Genomic DNA, 9,898 nt, shown 5'->3' with positions numbered 1-9,898 from the left:
TTTTAAAAGCCAGTACTTTTTTACTTTTACTTATGTACAAATGTTAATATGATAGTTTTACTTTTACTTCAGTACATTTTTGTCTGTGTATTTGTACTTCTACTTAAGTAAATTTTTTGAGTACTTTCTCCACCACTGATGCTGACATATGGAAGACAGCCACTGGACTATGAGACTCCTATGAGAACTTAACAGGCAGATTATGTAGAAGTCAGTGGGACCATGGCTAAGTAGAACTGGGAGACCTCAAAGTACAGTGATCCAAATTGCTGTCACATCTGGTTTCTAAAAGTGGATATTAACTAATAGTTACCAACTAGTGATGTTAGAAATATTCAACTGACTAATCAGGAACATCCTAAACCCCCATGTACTCAAATTCATTTCAACTGTTCACATAGTGGCACTATGGAGTTTATATCTATCCAACACTTCCTCCTTTGCCTTGAAGATCTTGATAAGGTATAGTGTGTAGCGATGCAAAATCCTTCTACAGGTTGAAACAGCAAAAAGTCTGGTGATATATCGTAAATAGTAAAGTTCAACTTCAACCTAGGGCTCTTGTTTTCTAATACTATTTCTCTAAATAATCCCTTTTCCCCTATTATGCAGTCCTTAAAATTCAACAACAGCTTTACATGTAAGGGAATGTAAAATGTATAACTTGAATTTTATCAGACCGCCAAGATTATGTTGGAAAATTGCCCATCCTTGCCTGAACAAGCTAACGTTATGCCTATTTGGTTCCTTAGCAACCTTAGCAGTCTTTGCAAGTGTGTATTAACAGGCACACTTCATAACTTACATTATTATCCTTTAAAAGAAAGGATAATAATGAATTACTTGTTACCCAACTGACAGCGCAAAAGTCAAAGCCAACAGGTTTCCCTCCGTTCTCCATCCTGTGTGCTGAACTGAGCAAAAGGTTAGCTAATTTTTGTACGTCGGGGTAGCTGTGGGATTTTATTTCAAGCCACTGGCCTGCTTGAAATAAGCAGGCCAGAAATGTTTCTTTCACACTTGGCAAGAAAACCAAGGTGCCATGAAATCTTTTGACACCATGTGTAAGTCATTTAATAAGAATGTTGAGTGATAAGCTGCTGTAGTTTAAAGCTGATGAATCTGCTAGTGTTGTTGTAACCAAGCAGATGTTTTTGCTCTTTGCATGCCTGACTTTTACTAGCACAGATTTATTAGTTCATAAACATGTAGCATGTACATGGAGTAAATAAGAAAATCAGCAGTAATCTGATCTGTGCTGTGCTCATCCGAGTGCATTCCTGAGGGAGTTGACTGAGGCCTCAGCGATGGTTAACTCTGTACTCACTCCTTTTTGGTCAGAAAAACACAAGATTTATGCTCAGTGAAATCTGATATCTTGTGGGAATGTCCTTATTTGGAGAGTAACAGTTTCCTAGAAAAGTAGTCAAAGGTCATCATGCTGTCATTTACGATTTAAGGGAAGTATAAAATCTGACTCATCTTATGTCGTCAGAAGCATCTCATTCAACAGCTGAATCACTCATGTTCAGACTGGACCTAAACCTAACCATTTGTTTAGTTCTATTCTACTTCATGTACAAAGTGAACATTCTGGCCTCCCACATTACTCAGTGTGACTTGGATGAGTTTTCTGTTTATTCTCAATGCACAAGTATTATTTTAACATTTGGCCCAGAATAATATTTGCATGTTTTGATCCTTTTCTCATCCATGGATTGAAAAATTGCACAACATGTCCTACAAAAACTTATTTTAACAGTTCTTCAAAGGCTAAAAAACATCACTTCATTCCAGCTTAAACACAAGAAAACTGATTCAGACAAAATGAAAAGACCATGTCTGTTATATCACAAAAATGTGGGTAAGCTGGGTGGGGAACCCAATTAGCATCCATTGGGCTTTTGGACTCATGTATTCCATTTATTAAGAGAGGACAATTTTAAAGCTTATTAACCCTTTTTAAAACCTTTTGACTCGTTATATCCTCTCTATGCCCGGATTCAGAAAATGCTGTGCGCAAAGACTGAGGTCACACAGAGATAACAGCGTCACAATAATCAGCATTTATTCAAGACGGATGCATGTCACCAGAAAAGCACATCACAAAACATCAGAAAACTCAGAGCACAAACACATGAATTTACCTGAGAGAGAGAAAAAGACAAAAGATGGAAACGACAAACAAAAAGCAAAGACGTCTTTGGAGAATTGCAAAAGCAAATCTGGTTTGTTCCTCCTGTGTATAAACTTTTATAGTAAAGGTGTATTCTTCTCTTTAATTTATTCAAATAAGGTGTATCTTTGCTCATCCAACCAGTAGCTGTCTCAGAACCTCTTTAAAGATAGAAACTCCCTGCAATTTGTTTCCAAGATCAAACACCAGTTGTCTCCTTCATCTAAACTAGCGGTTCTCAACGTGAGCGGTACCGCCCCCCAGGGGGCGCTCAGAGGACGGCAGGGGGCGCTGGCAGACATTTTTACAAAAGGGGGACGCTGGGATGCCTTTGGGGGGCGTTTGGTCGAAGGTAAACTTTACACCTTAAATGAACAACAATACCAGTTTAGACTTTGAGCAACTTGGTAAAACTGTATTGTGTAACATTAAATCATGCTTGGCTGCAACTGTATCGATGGCAGCTCTTCTTCTATTCAGTGTTTGTAGCTTCTGTTAGCTTCTTGGCGCAGCTCCGTTCTCCTGCTACTGGTAGCTAAAATCACGATACCCTCACTGAGTATCCCTCTGAAAAATGAACCCATTTAAATCAAGAAATCAAGAAATCCCTCCATGGCTGATACCACGATAGAGAGCGTTCATTGTATAGCGTTAACACGGTGCTGTAAGTGGTCCGGTATGAAACGGGGTGATAGAACAACACAGCACTTTTAAATTTCAACAATCAGAATGCAGAAATTGTTTCCGTTGTTTTAAAAGGTTTATGTCAGTCTGCCTTTTCCCCATCGACACGCTTCCCGACCGCCCTGCACCTTAGGGGCTTAAAAACACGACGAGCACATTGAGCAAAACTCTGAAACAGGAGAAACGGGACATAAAACGGAGCGACGAACTAGATGTGAATTATGGCATAAAAACAGAGAATCTGATGCTGAACAGTGAAAAAATCAACACATGATGTGAGACATGATGATTAGACAGAGCAGCAGGTGATGAGATTACTGATGATGAGCGTCAATAAACGATAAAATCAATTTAGCAAGAGGAAATAAACTAAAGTGGACATAGCAATAAACCAAGAGAGGATAATAATAATAATAATCAAATGAAACTAAATGGATATGAATGAAGAACAAAATGCAAGAATAAACTGAGAAACTAAAGTAAATACAAAGGAATAAACTGGTATGGCAAGACCTTTCTAGCAATAATTAATACAGAGACTGTGAAGTCAAATCAGAAAAGAAAAAAAAATGATGGAAAAAAAAGCCATGCACCTAAAAGAGGGACGGACAAGAAAAAAAAAAAAGAAAATGCAAATGAGAGCCGCCAAACAGAGGACAGGAGTTTGCGGACTTTTAAATCACAGATCCTATCCAACCTGTGTACAACTGGATGATCTTTTGATGAGCAGAGAGGCAGCCGGTAAGAAATAAACTGTGTTGATATGAAATCGGACCGCAAAAGTGTCTACATTCCAGTTTGGCCGATCGGATCATTAGTGACAGCGAACTGAAGTGGTGGATTGCGGCGGTGACACTTGCCGTTCATTGATGGACTTTTATGATTAAGTTGTTTGTTGTGTTGATGAAATGGATTTGGTACCAAGTTCAACTGTTAATTAATTTATCATCAACTTCAAAAAATAATTTAAAGCTAAATTTATAATAAATATTTATTATTAATGTTGAGAAGTTATGTTTGTATGTTAAGAAATGTATGAAATGTAAATATAAATATTAACTTGAAATGCACTTTAAAGTTAAGTTTAAAGTTAACATAAGTTTAGTTACTTGTGTATTTAATTTTGATTACTTTGTTGCTTGGTATTTACCTATATAATTTGCCATTTATTTTGTAATTGAGTGAAATTAATTTACACAGATTAGTAATTATTTTTTGGGTTTGTTTAAAGGTTTTTAACTGAATCCTCTGGATCAACGGTGAACATGTCTATACACTGAAATAAATGGAAGTAAAAGCAAGACAAACTGTTTGATCCTTCGAGTAAATCCCTGTCATTAAGAGTCTGCGTGGGGTCATCCATTCCTTTTCAAGTGGGAAAGTTACACAGTTTAAAAAAGAACTTGACAGAGACTGTATGGCAAGAATAAACAGACACTATTTCCAGATAAAAGGTAAAATAATATTGTTGAAGTGTCATGGGTTTGTTGAGACCACATCTAGTACTGAGAATAAATATATCTTACAGACCATAACAGTAAAGAACTGATCACTTATTTATGTTTTTAATTAGATTTGATATTTTTATTTCTTCAATATTATTTTTCATGTCAGTGTTAATATCATGAGGCTGATGACTCCATGACACTTTCAATTTGACTCATTAGGATTTGATTAAGAACCAGATTTGTTCTTTGTCATTTCTGTCCAGTAAAACTATTAATCTATAATCAATAGACATGTCTATATAAAGATATAATCCATGTTTCTGTCTCATATTTGTATGGCATTAAAAGGATCTGGAACTTTTGTTTTTCCACTGAAAGCTCTGGTTTGACCAATAAATGCCATGAGGGTGAAGTTTTATGGATGATACTCTGATGTCCCATTCTCCTGAAGGCAGCACAGAGCTGCACCACCAGAAACTGACAAACACTGAAGAGAAGAAGAGCTATGATTAATGTAGTTACAGTTCTATCCATGTTTTAATGCTGCAGAGCTCAGTCGTTTTGCAAATAGTTCAAAGTTTAAACTGGCATGTTGTTCATCTTTTATCTGGTCATTTTGTGGAAGATTTAACAACTAGAAAATGGCACAAAATAAGAATATTTTTTCCACTCTGACTGGCTGCTGTTAGGCCTACAGATTTTAACTTGAATGTTCATTAAATTTTTCATAGACGCATGTATTATTTTATATTATTATATTATATGTATTATTTTTGATGATAAATTCAGAAACAAGCATAAAAATCAAAACATCTACAATAGTGATAGTAATATTAATGATAAAATAATAATCAGTGCAAAGTAGCCTGCAAATTCTTTGGTGGGGGCGTAGAGGGACCTGGATAAAGGCTGGGGGGGCGCTGGGCTGAAAAAGGTTGAGAAACACTGGTCTAAACAAAGTGGAAGCAAAGCTTCTCCTCCACTGGCCTGAACTCCTGCTGTTTTAAGTTTTTTCACAGATCAGTGTGAAGCTGGAACTTCCCCTGATTGTTTCCCACACAGACAAAGGGCAGATCAGAAGATCTAGCAAGCAATCTGCTGTAACTACAGGTAACATCAAGGTCAATAGGACAGAATAAGTTATTAATCTGAAAACTATAATTAGGCTATTTCAATCAAGACATGTTGCTAAGTTTTAAAACTAGCATCTTTTAAATTTATTTTCTTAACACATTACATGATGCCTTTATTGCCAGAAGTATTGTATCACTCCTTTAAATCATTGGAGTTCCCACCACTTCTATGGTCACATGTTACCCAACTGGATGTATTAAATGGGCACCTCCACCCTCATCCACTCTGACAGGTTTAAAGCAGTAAAACCTGCCAGAGTCCCAAATAGAATCTTAGGGTGATGGCAAGGAGACCTTCCAACCTGAAGATAGGCCTTATCTGGAAAGATAAGTTGTCAAATTAATCAGAAACAAACTTCTTGGTTGAATAAAAATACATTTAAATCACAAACTGACAGAAGATAAATAATGGCTTACATTTGGATTGTGATAAGCATTTTATCAAATTGGTCATTCTCAGAAGCTCAGTTTAATTCCAGAGGTACCATGATAAAACGCCTCCTGAAAAATGTGTCCTCAAATATTCATGGTTTAATATTCACAGATTTACTTGTTTGAGGAAAAGTTGTGGATTGTTTTGATAGGGCATATTTGAGATATATTTTAAGAAAACACAACTTGAGAAGTTGAAGTATGTTGGTGCAATGCTACTTGACATTTGGAATTCAGTCACTGTAGTGCCAAGACAGTTTCCTCTGTTTCCATAGTTAACTATGTTTGCACTATTGAGATAGGCAGTGATACACATTTTTAGAGAGGGTCTCGGATGTTTTCAGATTTCAGATAGTATTTGTGAGTAGGTGTGTTCCATGAGCACCATGGATACCAGGGATTGCATTACCAGGGATCCTGGGAATGTGATATTACAGTGACAGCCCGACTTTTTTTGGAGTGTTGGTTCAATTCCTTAGTTCCAGTGTGTAAATAACTCCTAATGCTTCAGTATACTAAGACATTAATGCTCCCAACTTTGTGGGAACAGTTTGGAGATAACCCCCTCCTTTTGCAACATGACTGCATACCAGTGAACATAAAAGGTTAATAAAGACAGCAATCCGAGAGTTTCATGCGGAAGAACTGCAGCAAGCACATGTCCTGACTTCCACCTGATAGAACACCTTTAGAATTAATTAATTAAATCAGAGACTATGAGCCTCACATTCTCATCTAATATCAGAATCTGACCTCAGAAATGCTCTTGTGGAGGAATAGACACAGAAACCTTCAAGAAAGTCTTCCCAGAGGAGGTAAGGCCGCAAAGGGTGAGCCAACCAAATATTTAACCCTGTGGGCTACAAATGGGATACAAGTTGATGTGTTTGAAGGATCAATTAAGAAAATCAGAGTTTCTGTTAACATTACAATCCTATGGTAGTGTGAGTTTTAATTGACACATTGCTGCACTCTTGTGGCTGCACACTGAAATAAGAAGCAGCTTGACCAGAGAGAGCCGTTCAAGGTAGCTTGCAGACTTAAGATGATTCACCTGAGTTTGTGAACGTGATCAATAGGCAGTGAAACACATTTTTAGAGAGGGTCTCAGATGTTTCCCCATCTCAGATGGGGGTGGGAAGGGAAGGTGGAATTTGAGTTACCATAGTACTGAAACATGTTTAGTGAAAAATATAACCTTAAAATAACCTTAATAGTTATATATTTAAATAAACAGTAGCATTCATTATTTCCAAAGTTTTCCCTGTGTAAATGTTATTTCTGCCATCACCAGTAACTAACATCCAGTCTATCAGTTTACTACACATTAGTCTTTTGTGGTCAGACTTTACCTACAAACAACATTTGGCTATAACTACCAGAAAAAAAGACTTCAACATAGCGAGACAGGCACAATTCTTTACTGGAAATGAAGACTTGGTGGAATCATTTTATGTTTTTGTTTTAAAATGTTTCTGTTTCTCTAAATTATTCTAAGAATATATTAGGAATAGATTATGAATAAAACATATAGTGCTATTAACATGAGTTTTATTAGAGGTTTATATGCATACTGTTTCTTTGCGGTTGGGCAGGTTTTATAGGTTTCATTTTACCCTGTGTTTGGACTAGAAAATGTCAAATCTGGCAACAGTGCCAAATGCCGCCATTTTTGTTATTAATGAGCTTGACTCACATGCACCATGCTGGATAGAAATATGACGCAGCTTCTGCGTGAGTGTTTAAAAAAAGATGCGGCTAGCGACTGGGTGCACGGAGACACGAAACTGTGAGTCTGATATTTATGAACTTTTGGGAATTGGATTAAAAATTATATCTTCTAATCTCCCAAGACAAGGCGGAATCCGAGTGGACGCCAAGTCTTATCGCTGAAACTTTTGTGGATCCAATTGAAATCGTGTCAGTGTTCATCGAGGCCAAGTTTGGCGCCTTGTACTTGAGGCCGCAGTGATTTCAAGTAGGCTGCAGGAGTGGTACGTTTTTAAATCGCTGCCTTGGTTATTTGGTAAGTTATTTTTCGGAAACCTTACTCTAAGTTGTTTGTCATTTTCCACCGATGACATTAGTGAAGCCATTTTTAAACAGAGCAGCACACAAGGAGAGACCCGACCATGGCCTCTCGGTGGCCTTTTGTTTGGTTGCTGACATCCCTGAAACATCTCAGGAGATATAATGGCATCTGGAGCTAGCACTTCATCGATTATGGATATTAGAGATGTGCCGATCAGGTTTTTTCCTGCCGATACCAATACCGATCACCCATGAGGGCCGATCACCGATACGGATCACCGATACCGATCACATAATTATTATTATTTTTTATCATTAACACTACCGGTTACATTATGTGGAAAAAGGAACCATGAATTCACCTTAATTTAGATAAAAACTTGTTTTTAATAACTTTTTCCAAAAAGAAAACTAAACAAAACAGGCATTCTGCAAATTGTACTGCTATCGGTAATACTAACTTTAACAGACTGATAACATATGGAGGCTCTGAAGAGACTAAATAATGCAAAGAGCCAAAATAAAACCTCTCAACATTGCCAAAAAATTCAAGTATAAAACTTAACATTCAAAGGCAAATACAGGATCCATTACAATAAACAATCCTGAGTTACTGAATGAAAACTTCCTGATAGCATGGCGGCTAACTGATTACTGCTAGTTCTGAGTGGCTGTTTCTGACTGAGTGGAGTAATTATGCAGAACAGGGAGGAGATCGATTATTTTTTTAGAGATTATCTGTCACATGTTAGGACAGCGAAAGTTTTAATGTATTTTTTTTAGGTTAGATGCTGCGGCTTTAAGCAGAGGTTCGGTGTGAGAGTCACTACCAGGTGGAGCAGAAGCGGCGCTCCGTCTGTCAACCGTAGCGTAGCAGCGGTTCAACAGCAGAACCAGCGTCTTACATCGCAGCTCGAAGACTTAAATAGCTTTCCGGGTTATTTGTTTAGCTTTCTGACCGTCATGCTAATCCAGGTGAGTGTTTGTAGCTGTGCGCTGCTTTACCTGCTATCTGATCCTCCATATGTCTTTTTTACTGCAGTGAGCCTCGATGTAGCCAAACTCCATCAAGTATGGCATTGTTTTTATGTCGTATTAGATTCGTCGTGTTGATGTATTTTGACATTCTTCAATTTTCCGCCGCAACACGCAAACTTCCCCATTCACTCAGTGCGTTATAGTTCCACATCGCTTGCTGCGCGTTTGCGCAGTGTGAAGGAAAGAGGAGACCAGCTGCACAGGCAGGCTGCAAAGTGAGATGCAGGTGATCGGTATCGGCAACAAGAGCCAATGATCGCCGATCATGCACTTTTTCACGAGAATCGGCCCGATTATGATCGGTGACCGATCGATCGGCACACCTCTGATGGATATATTACAATCAAGCTGAGGAGCATCTTGAGTCTTCTTGAGCCATTAAAAGGTTTGACTTGAAACCTGCACCTGTCCTTTTGTCGCCTTCCCACCCTCAATTTCCATTTGCATGATTTGTTTCTGTTTCTATTAAAAACTGGATGAATAGTCTTCAGTTTGGTGCTTTATAAGCAAAATTGTTCTTTAAAAAAAGGTTTAGTTGAGACCAGAAACTTGATAATTCCTTTTAATTTGTAGTTTCTGTTTGTTTATTTATTTAGGATATTGTAAATGTCTTCCAGTTCCAGTGTTAAATGTTCATTAGAATTTAAAGCGTGATAATGAATACTTCTTCCTTGTGGTTACTCGACTCAGCAGCTTCTTTCTTCTCAGTTGGATTTTTTTTTCTATCACAACAACATAATAAATGTTGATGAAGCTAATTCTATCAGCCTTCCTGTTTCTCCTTTTTATTTGTGCCTGAGCAGTGGGAGAGTTTCATCGGATGTCCCACAGCAGTTTGATGGAATCAGACTCCGGTACCGTCGGTAATGAGCCAAACGAGTCGCCGGTGTGTCACGGTGTGTCATCTGAGGTGCCATTGCTGTGGCAGATTTGAGATCAAACAGCCTAAAAACAGC

General features: G+C 37.8%; 1 long non-coding RNA gene across 1 annotated transcript; it reads left to right on the top strand.

Moving 5' to 3' along the window:
- Window positions 1-3,176: 3,176 nt before the first annotated feature.
- On the top strand, window positions 3,177-8,451 carry LOC145548012 (uncharacterized). The gene is made up of 2 exons (XR_014084300.1): window positions 3,177-3,601; window positions 5,328-8,451. It is a non-coding gene; the product is annotated as an uncharacterized LOC145548012 (long non-coding RNA).
- The last annotated feature ends 1,447 nt before the right edge of the window (window positions 8,452-9,898 follow it).

This window comes from Poecilia reticulata, chromosome 17, assembly GCF_904066995.2.
Source record: "Poecilia reticulata chromosome 17, P_reticulata-male-v2, whole genome shotgun sequence".
Taxonomy (NCBI): domain Eukaryota; kingdom Metazoa; phylum Chordata; class Actinopteri; order Cyprinodontiformes; family Poeciliidae; genus Poecilia; species Poecilia reticulata.
This window is presented reverse-complemented; position numbering and strand designations above follow the sequence as displayed.